We start from the raw sequence: 23,669 nt of genomic DNA on the forward strand, positions 1-23,669 counted from the left end.
CCCTGGTGAATGGTAGTGCGCTAAATGGGGAATAGAAAGGGAAAGTAAAGGGGGGTACCCTGCATTTAACCCCTCTGAATCAGAGAGGTGCGGGGGGCTGCCTTAATCCACATCCTGGTCTTCGGCGACCAGGGAACAATGGGTTAACTGTCTTGTTCAGGGGCAGAACCACAGATGTTTACCTTGTCAGCTCGGGGATTGGATCCAGAAGCCTTTGGGTTACTAGTCCAACCCGGTAACCAGGAAGAGCCATTTGGTATGGAACCCATCCCTTTACTGCTGTGGTCTGATTCATAACGTGACAAAGCTTCATTTACCACTTCATCTATAAGAGGTTATCAATGACTTTAATTGACCTTTTGTGGTCCAACGTACCAAGTAACACCCTGGTTCCCAGGGGATGAAGACAATGGTAGGGGCTTGAGCACAATGTTAGAAATTCAATATTTTCTATCAGCTAGTTTTTACTTCCCTGAAACTCTTAAGTTTTATATCCTCATAAATAACTATGATTTCATTTCTCACCAGAGGTTAGGGATTGAACTGGTACAGATAAATACATGACCTCAAGCAGTCAGTACTGCTGGTCAGTGTTCTAGTAGAGGGACGTGTGTGTGTGTGTGTGTGTGTGTGTGTGTGTGTGTGTGTGTGTGTGTGTGTGTGTGTGTGTGTTATTATCCATCTAAAATAAACATTTCTTTTCAATGGTTGACAAGGTAACGAGTTTGTCCTGTGGAAGCCTTGGTTTTCTCAAGAAGAGAGGTTGTCTATTATTCTACAGCTTGAGAGTTATATAGAGATGAAGGCATGAGAAAAGAAGGAACAGAGAGACCATGAGGTGGAGAATACAGAGGAACAGAGAGACCATGAGGTGGAGAATACAGAGGAACAGAGAGACCATGAGGTGGAGAATACAGAGGAACAGAGAGACCATGAGGTGGAGAATACAGAGCAACAGAGAGACCATGAGGTGGAGAATACAGAGGAACAGAGAGACCATGAGGTGGAGAATACAGAGGAACAGAGAGACCATGAGGTGGAGAATACAGAGGAACAGAGAGACCATGAGGTGGAGAATACAGAGGAACAGAGAGACCATGAGGTGGAGAATACAGAGGAACAGAGACCATGAGGTGAAGAATACAGAGGAACAGAGAGACCATGAGGTGGAGAATACAGAGGAACAGAGAGACCATGAGGTGGAGAATACAGAGGAACAGAGAGACCATGAGGTGGAGAATACAGAGGAACAGAGACCATGAGGTGAAGAATACAGAGGAACAGAGAGACCATGAGGTGGAGAATACAGAGGAACAGAGAGACCATGAGGTGGAGAATACAGAGGAACAGAGAGACCATGAGGTGGAGAATATAGAGGAACAGAGAGACCATGAGGTGGAGAATACAGAGGAACAGAGAGACCATGAGGTGGAGAATACAGAGGAACAGAGACCATGAGGTGAAGAATACAGAGGAACAGAGAGACCATGAGGTGGAGAATACAGAGGAACAGAGAGACCATGAGGTGGAGAATACAGAGGAACAGAGAGACCATGAGGTGGAGAATACAGAGGAACAGAGAGACCATGAGGTGGAGAATACAGAGGAACAGAGAGACCATGAGGTGGAGAATACAGAGGAACAGAGAGACCATGAGGTGGAGAATACAGAGGAACAGAGAGACCATGAGGTGGAGAATACAGAAGAACAGAGAGACCATGAGGTGGAGAATACAGAGGAACAGAGAGACCATGAGGTGGAGAATACAGAGGAACAGAGAGACCATGAGGTGGAGAATACAGAGGAACAGAGAGACCATGAGGTGGAGAATACAGAGGAACAGAGAGACCATGAGGTGGAGAATAGAACAGCAGGACAGGACAAGACTGTGATACTTGAACATCTTCTAAAACAGTAATAACCTTGTTAACGCTCTACATTAAGTTTCCCCTGTTTCTATGTAGCTAAAACAGTAATAACCTTGTTAACGCTCTACATTAAGTTTCCCCTGTTACTATGTAGCTAAAACAGTAATAACCTTGTTAACGCTCTACATTAAGTTTCCCCTGTTACTATGTAGCTAAAACAGTAATAACCTTGTTAACGCTCTACATTGTTTCCCCTGTTACTATGTAGCTAAAACAGTAATAACCTTGTTAACGCTCTACATTAAGTTTCCCCTGTTACTATGTAGCTAAAACAGTAATAACCTTGTTAACGCTCTACATTAAGTTTCCCCTGTTACTATGTAGCTAAAACAGTAATAACCTTGTTAACGCTCTACATTAAGTTTCCCCTGTTTCTATGTAGCTAAAACAGTAATAACCTTGTTAACGCTCTACATTAAGTTTCCCCTGTTTCTATGTAGCTAAAACAGTAATAACCTTGTTAACGCTCTACATTAAGTTTCCCCTGTTACTATGTAGCTAAAACAGTAATAACCTTGTTAACGCTCTACATTAAGTTTCCCCTGTTTCTATGTAGCTAAAACAGTAATAACCTTGTTAACGCTCTACATTAAGTTTCCCCTGTTTCTATGTAGCTAAAACAGTAATAACCTTGTTAACGCTCTACATTAAGTTTCCCCTGTTACTATGTAGCTAAAACAGTAATAACCTTGTTAACGCTCTACATTAAGTTTCCCCTGTTACTATGTAGCTAAAACAGTAATAACCTTGTTAACGCTCTACATTAAGTTTCCCCTGTTACTATGTAGCTAAAACAGTAATAACCTTGTTAACGCTCTACATTAAGTTTCCCCTGTTACTATGTAGCTAAAACAGTAATAACCTTGTTAACGCTCTACATTAAGTTTCCCCTGTTTCTATGTAGCTAAAACAGTAATAACCTTGTTAACGCTCTACATTAAGTTTCCCCTGTTACTATGTAGCTAAAACAGTAATAACCTTGTTAACGCTCTACATTAAGTTTCCCCTGTTTCTATGTAGCTAAAACAGTAATAACCTTGTTAACGCTCTACATTAAGTTTCCCCTGTTACTATGTAGCTAAAACAGTAATAACCTTGTTAACGCTCTACATTAAGTTTCCCCTGTTACTATGTAGCTAAAACAGTAATAACCTTGTTAACGCTCTACATTAAGTTTCCCCTGTTACTATGTAGCTAAAACAGTAATAACCTTGTTAACGCTCTACATTAAGTTTCCCCTGTTACTATGTAGCTAAAACAGTAATAACCTTGTTAACGCTCTACATTAAGTTTCCCCTGTTACTATGTAGCTAAAACAGTAATAACCTTGTTAACGCTCTACATTAAGTTTCCCCTGTTTCTATGTAGCTAAAACAGTAATAACCTTGTTAACGCTCTACATTAAGTTTCCCCTGTTACTATGTAGCTAAAACAGTAATAACCTTGTTAACGCTCTACATTAAGTTTCCCCTGTTACTATGTAGCTAAAACAGTAATAACCTTGTTAACGCTCTACATTAAGTTTCCCCTGTTACTATGTAGCTAAAACAGTAATAACCTTGTTAACGCTCTACATTAAGTTTCCCCTGTTACTATGTAGCTAAAACAGTAATAACCTTGTTAACGCTCTACATTAAGTTACTGATGTTATTCTTGTTCCACAATGTAACTAATGTTTTGTAATTACAAGTTTGAATGTAATCTGTGAATTACCATGTTAATAATTTAAACCAACATCTGACCTAGTTACATATAACGGCATGTAAGGTGCCATTAAATACCATGTGGATAAATAGACTAGGACCTGGTAACAACAATTGTAACAAGGCACACCCTGTCATCAGTTTACCCTGTCATCATCTTACCCTGTCATCAGTGTACCCCGCCATCATCTTACCCTGCCATCAGTTTACCCCGTCATCAGCTTACCCCGTCATCAGTTTACCCTGTCATCAGTTTACCCTGTCATCATCTTACCCCGTCATCATCTTACCCCGTCATCAGTGTACCCCGTTATCAGTTTACCCTGTCATCAGCTTACCCTGTCATCAGCTTACCCTGTCATCAGTTTACCCTGTCATCATCAGTTTACCCTGTCATCATCAGCTTACCCTGTCATCATCAGCTTACCCTGTCATCATCAGCTACCCTGTCATCAGTTTATCCTGTCATCAGTTTATCCTGTCATCAGCTTACCCTGTCATCAGCTTACCCTGTCATCAGCTTACCCTGTCATCAGCTTACCCCGTCATGTTCAATTAGTTTGTTTCTATGTTATGACCTGGCTCAAAGGCCAATCTGAAAAATGTAGTTACATAGGATATCTTGTAATTAGGAACAAGCAACTTCATGTGAAAAGAAACCCTGTAGAGTATAACCTTTATAATGACTCTACAACCTTTGTAGACAATAGGCTACCAGGATCAATGAGGAAATGAATGTTTTTTAACTGTAGGAGAAAATGAGGTATAACCCTGTTAGTTACATTGTACTTACAGTCTTTGAAAGGATCCGTCCCTTCTTTCAGTTTTCTCAATGTTCAAACTGTTATGTCAAGACTGCCCAAATGTGCCGTTTCAAGTTCCTAACTGTGCCCTCTCCTCAAACAATGGCATGGTATTATTTCACTGTAATAGCTACTGTAAATTGGACAGTGTAGTTAGATGAACAAGAATTGAAGCTTTCTGCCCATATCAGATATGTCCTGGGAAATGTTCTTGTTACTGACAACCTCATGCTAATCCCATTAGCCTACGTTAGCTCACCCGTCTCGTAGGGGGACCCACCGATCCTGAAGTTAACCAGATCTGTCATTACAATGTTGATATAAGGGATACACATGTACCTACCCAGGAGCACATCCTATGATTAGTGTCTAATCATAAGAGTCGGCTGTCAAGGCAGAAAGGCTTAAAGACCGGATTAATATGAATGAATCAGAGGGACATTTTGTCAATCAATCATTGAGGACAGGGGCTCATGAAGAGGACAGGCTACCAGCTTCCCTCCCTCCCTCTGTCCTCAATGCCACCTCCCTCCGTCCATGCCAACTCCCTTCCTACCTCCGTCCCTCCCTCCATGCCACCTCCGTCCCTCCCTCCATGCCAACTCCCTTCCTACCTCCGTCCCTCCCTCCATGCCAACTCCCTTCCTACCTCCGTCCCTCCCTCCATGCCAACTCCCTTCCTACCTTCGTCCCTCCCTCCATGCCAACTCCCTTCCTACCTCTGTCCCTCTCTCCATGCCAACTCCCTTCCTACCTTCGTCCCTCCCTCCATGCCAACTCCCTTCCTACCTCTGTCCCTCTCTCCATGCCAACTCCCTTCCTACCTTCGTCCCTCCCTCCATGCCAACTCCCTTCCTACCTCCGTCCCTCCCTCCATGCCAACCCCCCTTCATCCTTCACGCCCAACTCGACTCCATTGGCTGTGAAGTAAATGTAACATATTTGATAGGATGACTTCCTCACATAGCATTTGAAGTACTTGTCATATTCCGTCTCTAGATGTACATGAGGAAATGGATTCTGTCCCAGCTATTAGGGACAGGGGATTAGAGATGGAGATACAACTAACGAAGGGAGGGAGTTTCCTTCATAGATATATGTAAGTCCCAAATTGCAACCTATTCCCTGTGTAGTGTAGTGCATGTACTTTTGACCAGAGGCCTATGGGCCCTCGTCTAAAGTAGTGCACTATTTAGGGACTAGGGTGCCATTTGTGTCACACCCTATCGGTTGCTTATTTCCATGTCGGTGGATGGCTTGGTCTTCAACGAGATGGTGATGTCAGCTTCCTCCTGATATTGAGACGGGTACTGCAGTCAACGGGGCCTCATTAACGCCACTCTGATTATGTTGTCATTGCGTTCAGTGATTATAGGTGGGAACAGGCTTTCACATCTCACAGTGTTACTGCCTCTTCCCCATCATTCAGCGTCTGGCTCCCGTGACTCACATTACTTGCCGACTTCATTGACAAAGTTTTTTCACAATATTTAAAGATTCCGGCGCCTGTTGCCAATCAAAAAAGCGAGTGAGACATCTGTCTTTCCAGAGAGGACAATTATTACAAAATGTTTTGCCTCAAACATTAAATGGAAGCAGCTTGAGTCTGCGGTAGTTAAATATGCTAGCCTTGGGAAATATCTTTCCTCTCGTTTCAACCAACAACCACAGACGTCTGATACAAAGACAAACAGAAGTAAAAATGGCACCTGACTATGAATCTCTCCCAAGGACAAAGGGAGAGTAAGTTCTCACGTCCTTGTTTCAAAGCTTTCAACTTTCTTCAAAAGCTCCAAACTTTCAGCCAAATGGGGCTTTTCAATGTTTTTAGTCTTCAAGGCAGTTTGTGGATCTCTTTGTACAGTGAAAACACAAACCTACGAGAGTCAACAGAAGCAATGTTCAGATCTATACCCCTCTACATCTATGTGATAGAAGCCATCAGTTCTCCTCAGGTGCCCCTCAAAGCAGGACAGTTTGTGTAGGACAGACGTAGAATCAAATATAACAAGGCCTTTACAGAACACCACCACAGAATGTTGCCGTGCCACTCTCCCTCCCCTCAAGGAAACTCAACGTTCAGTTTGTGGAAACAGTGTGTGAGGGACAGAAAAATGAGGAGGTATTTTAAAGAAGACTGTGACAGCATCTCTCCATATCCCTCTCCATCCGACTCAATAGGGCCCTCGTCAAGTGAACACAACAGAAGTGTAGTGGTGAAAAAGAGCAGTGACATCAGAAATGGAGTGACCCCACGCCTCTTTTGTGTTTCACTCTTCCGTGACCATCCTCATCATTTAACAATACATTTCTCATTACAATCCCCCATCTCCATTCATCCCACGCTCCATCCCTCCATCCCTGCTCAACAATGTTTGCCTCTGTCGTGATCGGAGTTAAGAGGAGGAGGCGTGGTGGTTCTGGATCAACATAGAAACAGCCTTTGCTCTTCTCCAGCCAGCGACCTTATCGCTCTCTCTCTCCTCCACGCTCCCTCTCTCTCCCACAGTATCCCGTGTGTCTCCCTCTGTCTCTCCTGTGAGCTTTTCAATTAGGTAATTACATGGCTCTTGAAAGGAGACAGCCTGGACACTGGGGTTCTATTGTGAGAGCACCTGTCCCTCCCCAGACTGCAATTACCTGCCATACTAGAGAGCGAGGGAGAGAGAGAGCGGGAAGGGAGAGGGGGGAAGAGGAGAGGGAGAGAGCGGGAGGGGAGAGGAGGGAGATGGAGGGAGGGGAGACTGGAAGAGGAGAGGAGGGAGATGGAGGGAGGGAGAGCAAGAGGGGAGACAGGAAGAGGAGAGAGATTAGGGAGAGGAGAGGACATGGGGAGAGAAGATAAGAACATTGTGTTGTGTCCTCCGTGTTGCCAGCGTCCAGGGAGAGGTGTATTCAGCAGGCCTGGTCTTCCATCAATAGCCTGGGGAGGAAGGGACGGATAGATAGATGGAGGGATGAATGAAGGGACAGAGCCAGGGGAGGAAGGAACTGATAGATAGATGGATGGAGGGATGAATGAAGGGACAGAGGCAGGGGAGGAAGGACTGATAGATAGATGGAGGGATGAATGAAGGGACAGAGGCAGGGGAGGAAGGACTGATAGATAGATGGAGGGATGAATGAAGGGACAGAGCCAGGGGAGGAAGGAACTGATAGATAGATGGAGGGATGAATGAAGGGACAGAGGCAGGGGAGGAAGGACTGATAGATAGATGGAGGGATGAATGAAGGGACAGAGGCAGGGGAGGAAGGACTGATAGATAGATGGAGGGATGAATGAAGGGACAGAGGCAGGGGAGGAAGGACTGATAGATAGATGGAGGGATGAATGAAGGGACGGATAGATAGATAGATGGAGGGATGAATGAAGGGACGGATAGATAGATAGATAGATGGAGGGATGAATGAAGGGACTGATAGATAGATGGAGGGATGAATGACGGGACGGATAGATAGATAGATGGAGGGATGAATGAAGGGACAGAGGCAGGGGAGGAAGGGACTGATAGATAGATAGATGGAGGGATGAATGAAGGGACGGATAGATAGATGGAGGGATGAATGAAGGGACAGATGCAGGGGAGGAAGGGACTGATAGATAGATGGAGGGATGAATGAAGGGACAGATGCAGGGGAGGAAGGGACTGATAGATAGATAGATGGAGGGATGAATGAAGGGACAGAGGCAGGGGAGGAAGGGACTGATAGATAGATGGAGGGATGAATGAAGGGACAGAGGCAGGGGAGGAAGGGACTGATAGATGGAGGGATGAATGAAGGGACAGATAGATGGAGGGATGAATGAAGGGACAGATAGATGGAGGGATGAATGAAGGGACTGATAGATAGATAGATGGATGAATGAAGGGACTGATAGATGGATGAATGAAGGGACTGATAGATAGATGGAGGGATGAATGAATGAAGGGACAGAGGCAGGGGAGGAAGGGACTGATAGATAGATGGAGGGATGAATGAAGGGACAGAGGCAGGGGAGGAAGGGACTGATAGATAGATGGAGGGATGAATGAAGGGACAGAGGCCGGTGGAGGAAGGGACTGATAGATAGATGGAGGGATGAATGAAGGGACAGAGGCAGGGGAGGAAGGGACTGATAGATAGATGGAGGGATGAATGAAGGGACAGAGGCAGGGGAGGAAGGGACTGATAGATGGAGGGATGAATGAAGGGACAGGCAGGGGAGGAAGGGACTGATAGATGGAGGGATGAATGAAGGGACAGAGGCAGGGGAAGAAACGGGGATTCTGGGTTGTAGAAGAGTATGGTAACAGAGAGACATGACAACAGGGTTATTTTCATCTGTTTGTTTACTTGTTGACATGTTTTCATGCTGCCTGTTTCTAATCTCTCTATTATCTATCTAGAAGACGTTCATCTATATAGACATGGTAGAGTGATGATGACTACAACGTAGCTGTAACATGCAGGGCAAACAATCCATTTCACAACCATGTTTCATTCATTCAATGTGATCCTCAGCTATTTCTGTGGGGTATTCACTTCACATCTTGTTCAACTTAAACAAATGATAGTCTATATCCTAAAACACACACATTATTCAGTGTGTTAGACTAAATAATAGTAAATGATCCCCTCTGACTGAGAGTAAACGGCTCTCTGACTCCCTAGTAGGCTAATTTACACCTGGGTTCACTTAATTGTGCGCTAGCTATTGATTTTCCTTGGACACCTGTAACGTTCTAAAGCTCTGTAAAGTCAATGCAGATTTCTGCCTGTTAGGGAGAGATTGGAGGTCTCTGTGTGTGTGTGTGTGTGCATGCTTGTGTGAGTGAGTGAGAATTCCCACATAAATGAGCGTCGAGCCTCGAGGGTGGCAACACGTGTCAATACGCCTGCCACGACTGTTCCCATGGCGATAAGGATCTACCTCCATCAATTAAACCGCTTCGACTTCCTGGTTGCAGACAGTGATGGACAGGTTCAATCTGACACATCACCATTAGGTTTTACTCTCCATCCATGGGCTTGTCTCATATTACACCACATCCCCTAGTGGTTAAGAGCTTTGGGCCAGTAACCAAAAAGTAACTGGTTCGAATCCCTGTGCCGGCAAGGTGGAACAATCTGCCGTTCTCCCCTTGAGCAAGGCAGTTAACTCCCAACAACATCTGATCCCCGGGCGTTGATGACGTGGACGTCCATTAAGGCAGCCCCCCCACACCTCTCTGATTCCGAGGGGTTAAATGAGGAAGACACATTTCAGTTGTACAGGTGACTAGGTCTCCCCCTTTCCCTTCTATAACATCACTGTTGACTACTGAGTCTTTCAGGTTCAAGGTGAATGGTGATGTTTGTCAAACAGGCTCGACAGTATGGCTTTAAGAGGAGGTGCTTGTACATCATAACCACGCATCCCTGATCATGCAAATGAGCTAAATGATGTCAATGGTTAAATGGATTCTAGATGGCATGTTTGGCACTGTGCCAAGCCCCTGCGTGTAATCCAATGCACTCACCAGTGATATCAGTGATGTTATCATGTTTCCACATTGTAATGTTCAGGATGTGATATCGGTCAGATTCATCGTTATCAGCAGCGTCGTATGACATTGAGGACTAACGAGGTTCTTAACGAGGGGATACTGGGAATTGGAATGGAAATGGAACGGGCATAATTAGGATAGACCCAATTATCGTCCATATAGAGATTCTGTTTTTAGGGGACTTAGGTTAGCAATCTACAGCTCATTTTGACACTGGCTGGCTGGCTGGCTGGCTGGCTTCAAGTGTTGGTACACTTTACCTACTGTAGGTAAAGTTAGTGAGGACACATCAGTACTTCAACTAAAGTGTTTGAGGTCCCCTCAGTACTTCAGTTAGTGTTTGAGGTCCCCTCAGTACCTCAGTTAGTGTTTGAGTTCCCCTCAGTACCTCAGTTCGTGTTTGAGGTCTCCTCAGTACTTCAGTTAGTGTTTGAGGTCCCCTCAGTACTTCAGTTAGTGTTTGAGGTCTCCTCAGTACTTCAGTTAAAGTGTTTGAGGTCTCCTCAGTACTTCAGTTAGTGTTTGAGGTCTCCTCAGTACTTCAGTTAAAGTGTTTGAGGTCTCCTCAGTACTTCAGTTAAAGTGTTTGAGGTCTCCTCAGTACTTCAGTTAAAGTGTTTGAGGTCTCCTCAGTACTTCAGTTAAAGTGTTTGAGGTCTCCTCAGTACTTCAGTTAAAGTGTTTGAGGTCTCCTCAGTACTTCAGTTAAAGTGTTTGAGGTCCCCTCAGTACTTCAGTTAAAGTGTTTGAGGTCCCCTTAGTACCTCAGTTAGTGTTTGAGGTCTCCTCAGTACTTCAGTTAGTGTTTGAGGTCTCCTCAGTACTTCAGGGCGATCTGTGCTCTTTGATCTGGGAGGCCTTTGAATATCCCGTCACCCTGACACGTTATATAAGATAGCAGCACATACACACACACACACACACACAAACATACTCCCAGCTCCTGAGAACACAGCGTCTTGACAAGAGGAAGAATAACTTTTTGAAGAAGAGAGGTAGAGACAGTCAGACTGACATAAAGTAAAAGATGGAAGAGACAGAGAGAGGAGACAGACACTGAGTGGCACACTGAAAGGGCTGCCTGTACCTAACCCAAAATCTCAGTTAAAAATGGAAAAGGAACACAGAGACAAACCTGAAGGATGTCAAATGTAACTCAGATAGATCTGTGATGTTCCAAGGTCATAATCAGACTGTTTCCATCTTCCTGTATCACAGCTCTGATGCTGATGGACCCCTCAGGACTCGGGAAGAAAGTGAGCGAGAGAGACAGAGAGAAAGGAGGGAGAGAGACTGAGAGCGAGAGAGAGAAAGGGGGGAGAGTGAGAGAAAGGGAGGAGAGAAGGAAAGAGGAGGAGAGGAAAGAAGTGGTTTAGAGAAAAAGAGAGCGATGCAGACAGAGAGAGAGAGATCACTATACTGTATGGTCCAGGGAAGGTGTTCTATCCCTACGGAATAGGGTGCCATTTGGGACACAGAATATGGGCTCTGGCCAAAAGTAGTGCACTATATAGGGAATAGGTTGCCATTTGGGATAGACCATGCACACCACCTACTTAGTGTTCTTCTTCAAAGCCAAGATGAATAAAATCCAGCACGGCATCACACTCCATTTCCGCTAAACCTAATCATAGAAATTGCAGTTGGCTTTTTTTCATGTCTCGATCCAAATTATATAATTTAATTAACATTTAGGAGGCCAGAAAGCTCCTCTCATATCTTAAATACCACAGCTAGCAATATATAGTTATGATGTTTGATATGAGGAGATGGGAAATTAAAGGCAGTAAAACTAAGACTTATAATTTGTCTAAGGTCAGGGCTTCCATGTTATTGTATTGATTGGAAGGGAGTTATCTACTACTGTAACTCTCAGCTGGAGAAATAACGATATCCAGAGTATTTTAAGATCCCAGAACTCTCAATTATTTTAAGATCCCGTGGACATAAAGTGCATTCGGAAAGTATTCAGACCCCTTGAATTTTCCCACATTTTGTTACGTTAGTCTTATTCTTAAAAGTATTGAATCATTTTTTCCTCATCGATCTACACACAATACCCCATAATGACATCACAATACCCCATAATGACATCACAATACCCCATAATGACATCACAATACCCCATAATGACAAAGCGAAAACAGGTTTTTATATATTTGTGCACATTTATTACAAATAAAAAACTGATACCTTATTTACATAGGTATTCAGACCCTTTGCTATGAGACTCGAAATTGAGCTCAGATGCATCCTGTTTCCATTAATCATCCTTGAGATGTTTCTATAACTTGGGAGTCCACCTGTGGTAAATTCAATTGATTGGACATGATTTGAAAATGCACACACCTGTCTATATAAGGTCCCACAGCTGACAGTGATTGTCAGAGCAAAAAACCAAGCCATGAGGTGGAGTGAATTGTCCTTGGAGCTCCGAGACAGGATGGTGTCGAGGCACAGATCTGGGAAAGGGTACCAAACATATCTGTAGCATTGAAGGTCCCCAAGAACACAGTGGCCTCCATCATTCTAAAGCTGGCCGCCCGGCGAAATTGAGCAATTGGTGGAAAATGGCCTTTGTCAGGGAGGTGACCAAGAACCCTCACAATTCCTCTGTGGAGATGGGAGACAACCATCTCTGCAGCACTCCACCAATCAGGCTTTTATGGTAGAGTGGCCAGACAGAAGCCACTCCTCAGTAAAAGGCACATGACAGCCCGCTTGGAGTTTGCCAAAAGGCACCTAAAGGACTCTCAGACAATGAGAAACAAGATTCTTTGGTCTGATGAAACCAAGAATAAACTCTTTGGCCTGAATGCCAAGCGTCACTTCTGGAGGAAACCTGGCACCATCCCTTCGGTGAAGCATGGTGGTGGCATCAAATCAAACTTTATTTGTCACATGCGCCGAACACAACAAGTGTAGACCTTACCATGAAATACTTACTTACAAGCCCTTAACCAAGAAGAGAAAAAAATATTTACCAAATAAACTAAAGTAAAAAAATAATGAAAAGTAACATAATAAAATAACAATAACGAGGCTATATACAGGGGGTACTGGTACCGAGTCAGAGTGCGGGGGTACAGGTTAATTGAGGTAATTTGTACATGTAGGTGGGGGTGAAATGACTATGCGTAGGTAATAAACAGTGAGTAGCAGCAGTGTACAAAACAAATGGCCGGAGGGGGGGGGGGGGGGTCAATGTCAATAGTCCAGTGGCCATTTGATTCATTGTTCAGCAGTTTTATGGCTTGTGGGTAGAAGCTGTTAAGGAGCCTTTTGGTCCACAGCATAATGCTGTGCGAGTGTTTTTCAGTGGCAGGGACTGGGAGACTAGTCAGGATCGAGGGAAAGATGAACGGAGCAAAGTACAGAGAGATTCTTGATGAAAACCTGCTCGAGAGTACTCAGGACCTCAGACTTGGGTGAAGATTCACCTTCCAACAGGACAACGACCCTAAGCACACAGCCAAGACAATGCAGGAGTGGCTTCGGGACAAGTCTCTGAATGTCCTTTTAATTTTTTTAAATATATATTTATCTGTTATTTTACCAGGTAAGTTGACTGAGAACACGTTCTCATTTACAGCAACAACCTGGGGGAATAGTTACAGGGGAGAGGGAGATGAATGAGAGGATCTGCAGAGAAGAATGGGAGAAACTCTCCAGATGTGCCAAACTTGTATCGTCATACCCAAGAAGACTCCAGGCTGTAATTGCTGCCAAATGTCATTCAACAATGTACTGAGTAAAGGGTCTGAATACCTATGTGAATGTTACATTTCCGTTTATTATTTGTAATACATTTCCAATGTACCTGTTTTTCATTTGTCATTATGGGGTATTGTGTGTTACATTATGGGGTATTGTGTGTTACATTATGGGGTATTGTGTGTTACATTATGGGGTATTGTGTGTTACATTATGGGGTATTGTGTGTTACATTATGGGGTATTGTGTGTTACATTATGGGGTATTGCGTGTTACATTATGGGGTATTGTGTGTTACATTATGGGGTATTGTGTGTTACATTATGGGGTATTGTGTGTCTAGTGATGAGGGGGGCGGGGACGTCGACGATTTAATCCATTTTAGAATAAGCCTGAAACGCAACGAAGTGTGAAAATAGTCGAGGGGTCTGAATAATTTCCAAATGCACTGTAACTCTCAGTGACCTAACATCACCAGGGACATAACTCTCAGTGATTCAACATCACCAGGGACATAACTCTCAGTGATTTACCATCACCAGGGACATAACTCTCAGTGATTTAACATCACCAGGGACATAACTCTCAGTGATTTAACATCACCAGGGACATAACTCTCAGTGACATAACTCTCAGTGACATAACTCTCAGTGACCTAACATCACCAGGGACATAACTCTCAGTGACCTAACATCACCAGGGACATAACTCTCAGTGATTTAACATCACCAGGGACATAACTCTCAGTGATTTAACATCACCAGGGACATAACTCTCAGTGATTTAACATCACCAGGGACATAACTCTCAGTGACATAACTCTCAGTGACATAACTCTCAGTGACCTAACATCACCAGGGACATAACTCTCAGTGACATAACTCTCAGTGACATAACTCTCAGTGACCTAACATCACCAGGGACATAACTCTCAGTGACCTAACATCACCAGGGACATAACTCTCAGTGATTTAACATCACCAGGGACATAACTCTCAGTGATTTAACATCACCAGGGACATAACTCTCTGTGATTTAACATCACCAGGGACATAACTCTCAGTGATTTAACATCACCAGGGACATAACTCTCAGTGATTTAACTTCACCAGGGACATAACTCTCAGTGACATAACTCTCAGTGACCTAACATCACCAGGGACATAACTCTCAGTGACCTAACATCACCAGGGACATAACTCTCAGTGATTTAACATCACCAGGGACATAACTCTCAGTGATTTAACATCACCAGGGACATAACTCTCAGTGATTTAACATCACCAGGGACATAACTCTCAGTGATTTAACATCACCAGGGACATAACTCTCAGTGATTCAACATCACCAGGGACATAACTCTCAGTGATTTAACATCACCAGGGACATAACTCTCAGTGATTATACATCACCAGGGACATAACTCTCAGTGATTTAACATCACCAGGGACATAACTCAGTGATTTAACATCACCAGGGACATAACTCTCAGTGATTATACATCACCAGGGACATAACTCTCAGTGACATAACTCTCAGTGATTCAACATCACCAGGGACATAACTCTCTGTGATTTAACATCACCAGGGACATAACTCTCAGTGATTTAACATCACCAGGGACATAACTCTCAGTGATTTAACATCACCAGGGACATGACTCTCAGTGATTTAACATCACCAGGGACATAACTCTCAGTGATTTAACATCACCAGGGACATGACTCTCAGTGATTTAACATCACCAGGGACATAACTCTCAGTGATTTAACATCACCAGGGACATGACTCTCAGTGATTTAACATCACCAGGGTGCAATCAATCTGATGGTGGTTAACAAATCAAACCCCACCACATGATGACTGTTCATAGACACACACACACACTGTAAAGTTGTGATTATAAATGGATCCAGCATGTGGTGTTCAACAGTATATAGCAGTTAATCATTGTTACCTCTGACACTATAGGAATGCCACGGTGATTTCCAGATGACAGATATGGATGGTCTAGATGTACAGTGCAGGGTGGAGAATAATTACATTGTTTAATTGTTGTCCAAGAAGTCATGGTAATTATGCTAACCTAAACCTCATGGGACTCAACATGGCATCACAAATAAACTATGACAGATTATAGCTGGATTCAAAAAATGAAGTACTGTGCTGTGCGTCCCAAATGGCACCCTATTCCCTATGTAGTGCAGTACTTTAGACCAGGGACCTGGTTAAAAGTAGTACACTCTGGGGAATAGGGTGCCTTTTGGGAAGCACACTATAAAAGCCTAATGTAGTGGGATGTAAATCATGTTTCTAAGATCTCTACAAGGGAGGCGCTCATCATTTCATGTTCATCGTTTTGTGTTTATCCATTCATTAACTTCTGATTGGACTTAATATCCATGGAGTTTACATTTCTCCATTAATTAGTGATGTGTTCTGTTGCAGTCGGCATTCAACATTTATTTAACATTCAACGTTTAACTTTATTTGTCATTCAACATTTATTTAACATTAAACTTTTAACTTTATTTGTCATTCAACATTTATTTAACATTAAACTTTTAACTTTATTTGTCATTCAACATTTACATTTATCATTCACCGTATAACTATTCATCATTACACATTTAACTGTATCATTCACAATTTAACTTTATCATTCAACATTTAACTTTATTCATCATTAAACATTTACATTTATCATTCAACATTTAACTTTATTCATCATTAAACATTTACATTTATCATTCAACATTTAACTTTATTTATCATTACACATTTAACTTTATCATTCTTTATAATTCAACATTAAACTTAATTTATGATTCAAAATGTAACTTTATTTAACATTTGACTTTATTTATAATTCAACATTTAACTTCATAATTCATCATTTTGTCTGTATTTTCTATTTGTTTATCGTCTGTCTGTCTATTCTGTGTTTATATATCTTGTCTGTATGTTCTGTGTTTATATACCTTGTCTGTATATTCTGTGTTTATATACCTTGTCTGTATATGCTGTGTTTATATACCTTGTCTGTATATTCTGTGTTTATATACCTTGTCTGTATATTCCATTTGTTTATCGTCTGTCTGTATATGCTGTGTTTATATACCTTGTCTGTATATTCTGTGTTTATATATCTTGTCTGTATGTTCCATTTGTTTATCGTCTGTATATTCTGTGTTTATATATCTTGTCTGTATGTTCCATTTGTTTATCGTCTGTATGTTCTGTGTTTATATATCTTGTCTGTATATTCCATTTGTTTATCGTCTGTATGTTCTGTGTTTATATATTGTCTGTATATTCCATTTGTTTATCGTCTGTATGTTCTGTTTTTTTGTTCCGGCATCATTTCACTGAGTCAAATTCCTCTACAGTCCTTGCAAATGTATTTGTTGTATAAATGTGATTCTGAGTGCCTTGGAGGAGGAGCAGTGATTGCAGTGTCATCCGACTCACAAGACACAGGGTGGCGAGTACCTGTCAGGTGAGCCGACAGCGATGTATTTCAGATAGTATATTATATTCTGTTCTATACTTCTAGGATAGTATAATGTATATCTAAACCTCTAACTCTGTGAGTGACTCCTATTTGTCAGTGTGACAACATTATTATTTATGCCACTCTTATGGCCCACAATGCAACACATAGTATAAATCATGCATGTAATGAAACGGCCATTGCCTCAGAGACATGTGTAGATATATCTTCATCTGTGGCTCTGTGTTTCTTCATTTTTACTCCCACCTCTTTACAAGCCCACAGATGACAACAGGCCTTTTGTTTATCTGTTGTGATGTTCAATGCTGTTTGTCTATAATATTCATGACTTCCGTTCTCCTAGGCAGCGATGCCAAACACACACACACACCACTGTCTTCCAGCCTGTTGTTTTCCTCTGCCGGTAGTGAGGACGGATGTCTTTGTCCACGTTTAATTATGGATGAATGGGAAACAATAGCAAGGTAATTGATAGCAGTTCCTCTTTGTGGTCCTCCCCCTCTCACTTTATCAGCCTCACAGCACAGCTTGTCACAATGGCCTCCTTCTTACGCCTTCACCCTTTCTACCGCATTTATTTACCAAAATAACAATTGTCCTGGTTCCGGACAGATAAGCGGTTTAATTCTGTTAACTTCTGTTATCTTATCAGTGGCAGAGGGAAATTGAAAGAGAACGGGGAAATTTCCTAATTAGTGATTTTGATGTATTGTCCCCTTGCATGTGTGAGATTGGCAAACAGATTGCGCCCACAATGATCATTTGTAATTGGAAAATTGGGATTCAGAAAATATCCTTTAGATTTCTACAGGCTTTACGTTCTCTCACGTCCACTTTGTCTCGCGTCCACTTTAACTCTACCTACGTGTACATATTACCTCAATTACCTGGACTAACCAGTTCCCCTGCACATTGACTCTGTACCGGTACCCCCTGTATATAGCCTCCACATTGACTCTGTACCGGTACCCCCTGTATATAGCCTCCACATTGACTCTGTACCGGTACCCCCTGTATATAGCCTCCACATTGACTCTGTACCGGTACCCCCTGTATATAGCCTCCACATTGACTCTGTACCGGTACCCCCTGTATATAGCCTCCACATTGACTCTGTACCGGTACCCCCTGTATATAGCCTCCACATTGACTCTGTACCGGTACCCCCCTGTATAAAGCCTCCACATTGTTTTTTTACTGCTACTCTTTAATTATTTGTTACTGTTACTTATCTATTTTTTACTTAACACTTATTTTTTTCTTAAAACTGCATTGTTGGTTAGGGGCTTGTAAGTTGTATTTATTTATTTCACCTTTATTTAACCAGGTAGGCTAGTTGAGAACACCTTTATTTAACCAGGTAGGCTAGTTGAGAACACCTTTATTTAACCAGGTAGGCTAGTTGAGAACACCTTTATTTAACCAGGTAGGCTAGTTGAGAACACCTTTATTTAACCAGGTAGGCTAGTTGAGAACACCTTTATTTAACCAGGTAGGCTAGTTGAGAACACCTTTATTTAACCAGGTAGGCTAGTTGAGAACACCTTTATTTAACCAGGTGGGCTAGTTGAGAACACCTTTATTTAACCAGGTAGGCTAGTTGAGAACACCTTTATTTAACCAGGTAGGCTAGTTGAGAACACCTTTATTTAACCAGGTAGGCTAGTTGAGAACACCTTTATTTAACCAGGTAGGCTAGTTGAGAACACCTTTATTTAACCAGGTAGGCTAGTTGAGAACACCTTTATTTAACCAGGTAGGCTAGTTGAGAACACCTTTATTTAACCAGGTAGGCTAGTTGAGAACACCTTTATTTAACCAGGTAGGCTAGTTGAGAACACCTTTATTTAACCAGGTAGGCTAGTTGAGAACACCTTTATTTAACCAGGTAGGCTAGTTGAGAACACCTTTATTTAACCAGGTAGGCTAGTTGAGAACACCTTTATTTAACCAGGTAGGCTAGTTGAGAACACCTTTATTTAACCAGGTAGGCTAGTTGAGAACACCTTATTTAACCAGGTAGGCTAGTTGAGAACACCTTTATTTAACCAGGTAGGCTAGTTGAGAACACCTTTATTTAACCAGGTAGGCTAGTTGAGAACACCTTTATTTAACCAGGTAGGCTAGTTGAGAACACCTTTATTTAACCAGGTAGGCTAGTTGAGAACACCTTTATTTAACCAGGTAGGCTAGTTGAGAACACCTTTATTTAACCAGGTAGGCTAGTTGAGAACATCTTTATTTAACCAGGTAGGCCAGTTGAGAACACCTTTATTTAACCAGGTAGGCTAGTTGAGAACACCTTTATTTAACCAGGTAGGCTAGTTGAGAACACCTTTATTTAACCAGGTAGGCCAGTTGAGAACACCTTTATTTAACCAGGTAGGCTAGTTGAGAACACCTTTATTTAACCAGGTAGGCTAGTTGAGAACACCTTTATTTAACCAGGTAGGCTAGTTGAGAACACCTTTATTTAACCAGGTAGGCTAGTTGAGAACACCTTTATTTAACCAGGTAGGCTAGTTGAGAACACCTTTATTTAACCAGGTAGGCTAGTTGAGAACACCTTTATTTAACCAGGTAGGCTAGTTGAGAACACCTTTATTTAACCAGGTAGGCTAGTTGAGAACACCTTTATTTAACCAGGTAGGCTAGTTGAGAACACCTTTATTTAACCAGGTAGGCTAGTTGAGAACACCTTTATTTAACCAGGTAGGCTAGTGGAGAACACCTTTATTTAACCAGGTAGGCTAGTTGAGAACACCTTTATTTAACCAGGTAGGCTAGTTGAGAACACCTTTATTTAACCAGGTAGGCTAGTTGAGAACACCTTTATTTAACCAGGTAGGCTAGTTGAGAACACCTTTATTTAACCAGGTAGGCTAGTTGAGAACACCTTTATTTAACCAGGTAGGCTAGTTGAGAACACCTTTATTTAACCAGGTAGGCTAGTTGAGAACACCTTTATTTAACCAGGTAGGCTAGTTGAGAACACTTTTATTTAACCAGGTAGGCTAGTTGAGAACACCTTTATTTAACCAGGTAGGCTAGTTGAGAACACCTTTATTTAACCAGGTAGGCTAGTGGAGAACACCTTTATTTAACCAGGTAGGCTAGTTGAGAACACCTTTATTTAACCAGGTAGGCTAGTTGAGAACACCTTTATTTAACCAGGTAGGCTAGTTGAGAACACCTTTATTTAACCAGGTAGGCTAGTTGAGAACACCTTTATTTAACCAGGTAGGCAAGTTGAGAACACCTTTATTTAACCAGGTAGGCAAGTTGAGAACAAGTTCTCATTTACAATTGCGACCTGGCCAAGATAAAGCAAAGCAGTTCGACAGATACAACGACACAGAGTTACACATGGAGTAAAACAAACATACAGTCAATTATACAGTATAAACAAGTCTATATACAATGTGAGCAAATGAGGTGAGATAAGGGAGGTAAAGGCAAAAAAGGCCATGATGGCGAAGTAAATACAATATAGCAAGTAAAACACTGGAATGGTAGTTTTGCAATGGAAGAATGTGCAAAGTAGAAATAAAAATAATGGGGTGCAAAGGAGCAAAATAAATAAATTAATTAAATACAGTTGGGAAAGAGGTAGTTGTTTGGGCTAAATTATAGGTGGGCTATGTACAGGTGCAGTAATCTGTGAGCTGCTCTGACAGTTGGTGCTTAAAGCTAGTGAGGGAGATAAGCGTTTCCAGTTTCAGAGATTTTTGTAGTTCGTTCCAGTCATTGGCAGCAGAGAACTGGAAGGAGAGGCGGCCAAAGAAAGAATTGGTTTTGGGGGTGACTAGAGAGATATACCTGCTGGAGCGTGTGCTACAGGTGGGAGATGCTATGGTGACCAGCGAGCTGAGATAAGGGGGGACTTTACCTAGCAGGGTCTTGTAGATGACATGGAGCCAGTGGGTTTGGCGACGAGTATGAAGCGAGGGCCAGCCAACGAGAGTGTACAGGTCGCAATGGTGGGTAGTATATGGGGCTTTGGTGATAAAACGGATTGCACTGTGATAGACTGCATCCAATTTGTTGAGTAGGGTATTGGAGGGTATTTTGTAAATGACATCGCCAAAGTCGAGGATTAGTAGGATGGTCAGTTTTACAAGGGTATGTTTGGCAGCATGAGTGAAGTATGCTTTGTTGCGAAATAGGAAGCCAATTCTAGATTTAACTTTGGATTGGAGATGTTTGATATGGGTCTGGAAGGAGAGTTTGCAGTCTAACCAGACACCCAGGTATTTGTAGTTGTCCACGTATTCTAAGTCAGAGCCGTCCAGAGTAGTGATGTTGGACAGGCGGGTAGGTGCAGGTAGCGATCGGTTGAAGAGCATGCATTTAGTTTTACTTGTATTTAAGAGCAATTGGAGGCCACGGAAGGAGAGTTGTATGGCATTGAAGCTTGCCTGGAGGGTTGTTAAGTAAGCATTTCACTGTAAGGTCTACCTGTTGTATTTGGCTCATGTGACAATTTTTTTTCAATTTGATTTGAAAAGGAAATGGCTAACCTTTCTAGCATTACCTCAGGTAGTTAGCATGAATGCTAATCGGAGGCTTCAATTTGATAACTGTACTGTTCATAAAATATTCACCCAGTGTTTATTAGTCTACAGTGGAGCTGTTTGCTTCTTCCTCTTAGTAAGAGATGAGAAAGAGAAGGCGAGGGAGTGAGAAGGCGAGGGAAAGAGAAGGCGAGGGAAAGAGAAGGCGAGGGAGAGAGAAGGCGAGGGAAAGAGAAGGCGAGGGAAAGGGGGATATCTAGTCAGTTGTACAACTGAATGCCTTCAACTGAAATGTGTCTTCCTCATTTAACCCTCTGAATCAGAGAGAGAGAGAGAGAGAAAAAAAACATTGAGAGAGAGGAGTTAAAAACACAAACTCAGTTTTTACCCAACAGATAAAACCTTCACATTGAAAAGAGAGAGAGAGAGAGGGGAATCATCTAGACCATTCTACTTGACAGTTGTTCCCTGTCATCTGTAGCCTTTCACCCGAGGCAGAGAAACAGTCCTTCAAAACCATCTGCCTTCTTCCACTGCTACTAATTGATATGTCCTTGAATGTGTGTGTGGGGGAATATACATACTGACAGATGCTCGGGGTGGAATGTGTACGAGACACAGGAAAGGGGTTGAGCCCTATCTAGAAGATGTGGTACCACAAAACGAAGGAATCTTCATGATGCTTTAGTATGATTCTGTTGTTGAAACAATGGATTACTGTAACATTCCACACATTCCAGAAGTGTGTTTTCACCAGTATCTTTCCACTATATTAGACCCACATTGTCTGTCTCTCAGCCTCACTGCAAAACAGTTCTATTATCACATATCTACAGGGAATCAATACAATAAAACACATCTTAACAGCAGTGTGCAATGCAGTGAGGCTGTCTCTCAGAACTTCTCCCAGCTTGGGCACCAGTGAGTTGACTGTCACCATATCAATAGCCTGAGCCCTCCAGCATTGAAATACACAACCGATGTCTTAAAAAAAAATGTTGTTACACAAACCTCCCAAAGTCTCACCTTCAAGTTTTTACTGAGGAGCGTAACAGAAATAATGAAATCAGGACGTGAGTCAAATTATTCTGAGAGAAAACTGCTGCCAACCAGAAGTCTCTGGAGGTTGTAGTTAGTTCAAGCCTTAAAGGGGGACTGCTCTGAAGCAGAACATCTCTCTCTCAATTGTATTTGTAGATATTTTTTTACCTTTGTTTAACTGGGCAAGTCAGTTAAGAAACATTTTCAACAGCCTACCCTGGCCAAACACAGACGACCCTGGGCCAATTGTGCGCCACCCTATGGGACTCCCAATCACAGCCAGTTGTGACACAGCCTGGAATTGAGCCAGGGTCTGTAGTGACATCTCTTGCACTGAGAAGCAATGCCTTAGACCACTGCGTCATTCTCTCCATCTCTCTCTCTCTTTTCCACTTTATCTTTTAATGTCTCTCCCTTTATCTCTCTCTCTCTCTCTCTCTCTCTCTCTCTCTCTCCCCTCTCTCTCTCTCTCTCTCTCTCTCTCTTTCAACTCCTTACGAAACCATTAACAATGTAAAGCCCAAAGACAGTCATGGTTTGAAAGTAGATAGAAGAGAATCTTTCAAAGTGGAACTTGTCCAGTGCTGGGGCACAACACTAGCTGCTAATGATCTTCCTAGATCGTCCACTCTCAAAGGGGATTCTGTTGAAGGAGAACGAGATAGTAAAGTTATTAATCACAAGAACAGACAAGAACATGTAGTTCAAGAGGGAACCACATTGTATAATCCATCATTGTCAAGCTATTTTTGGAAAGAATATAGACGATATCAAATATATATATGGGTGTAGAATGCATGCTGCTGTCCAGTTAAACAACATACATTTACATAAGCATCAAGCTGTGGGTATTTGAAGGTACACATTCTATACTCAAGCAGCAGTTTCTCTCTCGCCTTACATTTCAAATGGATTTGATATGAT

This window comes from Oncorhynchus kisutch, unplaced genomic scaffold, assembly GCF_002021735.2.
Source record: "Oncorhynchus kisutch isolate 150728-3 unplaced genomic scaffold, Okis_V2 scaffold3997, whole genome shotgun sequence".
Lineage (NCBI taxonomy): Eukaryota > Metazoa > Chordata > Actinopteri > Salmoniformes > Salmonidae > Oncorhynchus > Oncorhynchus kisutch.